This window comes from Austrofundulus limnaeus, unplaced genomic scaffold, assembly GCF_001266775.1.
Source record: "Austrofundulus limnaeus strain Quisiro unplaced genomic scaffold, Austrofundulus_limnaeus-1.0 Scaffold22, whole genome shotgun sequence".
NCBI lineage: Eukaryota > Metazoa > Chordata > Actinopteri > Cyprinodontiformes > Rivulidae > Austrofundulus > Austrofundulus limnaeus.
The window spans coordinates 526,357-527,889 of NW_013952424.1; the positions used below are offsets into that span (position 1 = coordinate 526,357).

General features: G+C 39.1%; 1 protein-coding gene across 1 annotated transcript in view; it reads right to left on the reverse strand.

The window, feature by feature from the left end:
* The window catches only part of iars1 (isoleucyl-tRNA synthetase 1), a 49,443-nt gene that overhangs the window by 38,634 nt on the left and 9,276 nt on the right, over positions 1-1,533 (reverse strand). The gene's annotated exons all lie outside the window — the stretch shown is intronic.

Below are 1,533 nucleotides of genomic sequence, written 5' to 3' on the forward strand. Positions count from 1 at the left end.
CACTGCTGATTACCCCTGTGTTTCTTCCCAGGTGTATTCTGTTCACTCATTAGTTTTCAGTGTATTTTAGTTCTGTCCTGTCTCTGTCTGATTGTTGGTTCATTGTGCTGTGTTCCCCTGCCTGTGATACAGTACCTCTCCGTGGTTCTGCTGAGTAACCTGTAAGTTTTGCTGCCTTCAGCCCTCTTTTTGTTCTTATTAAACCTTTTTTTGCCTTTTTGGATTTTTGCCTGTGCCCTGTGTTTTTCTCTGCTAGAATCTGTCAGTTAGTGCTCCACATGTATGGTGGGAGTGACTCTCAGCTACTACTACAACTTAGATTTAAGGGGGCAATATCATGTAAAATCAACTTTTTTGAGTTTTATATAATGTAATACTCTCATAAAAAAAACATGCCCAAAGCCTTGCTTTGACTCATTCTTGCATGTTCGAGAAATCCTGCAGTGATTTTAAGAAGCCATGCTGAGGAGCAAAACGACAGGTAGGGACCAGAAACACCCCTGGGAAGTGTCTTTAAGCCGAACTTCCTCATGGCTGGGCCCCCCACTTCCCCACACACCCCACCCATGACTCCTGCAGGCTCTCAGGTGAAACTGAAAGTGAAAATAATTGTATAGGTATTCTGGCTCTCTCTATCAAGAATGAGAACATCCTCATCTCTGAAAGAGTGACCGCTGGCCTGTAAATGAGTGAAAACTGCAGAGTTCTGGCCATTAGATGTAGCTAGTCTGTGTTGGGACATTCTTTTGAACAGAGAAACGTTTCATTAGAGAAGAACCCGTCCAGAAGACCTATACAATTTTCTTCTTTTTGATTTTTTACCTGGATTACTGAGATGCATCAGGACGCATTTTTTAAGTTGTATTACCTGGTTGGGAGCAGTGAGTTTTATTTATTATAATATATCAATTGTTTTTTATGATAACATGATACTGTTTAAAATTTCACTTGGGAGTAATTAATCAAGTAATCAAGTCTGTCTGTCTATATTTTTAACACAAAAGAGAGGGTAGAATTAATGTATAGAATACATTTTACTCAAGTTGAAAAGTACTAAAGTAAAAATGCCACAACAGTTTTTTCTTACGTCTTTTACATTTTGCAAAACGATTCAAGAAGTAATGCCTCTCGTTAATATGTTGTGAAACTTTAAAGGGAGGTGGAGGCGGTCATTTATTAAAGTCTGTCAAACTAATAGCCCTTGCAGAGTGATTAATGCATTTTACACAGACCCTATGTACAGTAAACAACGTCTCATCAAATACATTAAATCTCTGACAGAAAAAAACTCCGCATAATAATGTAGAGGTGCCACAAGATGCAGTTACAACCAACAACTGAGGAGAATTAAGTCAATGTTTGCCACCTAGCGTAAACCACAGACATTTTAGAAAATCAAGGGATGTAAGAAAAATCAAAAACAAGGGCAAGCTGAAAACAGCTGGCACAAGGGTTGTGCAAACATAGAAGAAGAAAACAGCAAACAGCCTGAGAGAGAGAGAGAGAGAGAGAGAGAGAGAGAGAGAGAGAGAG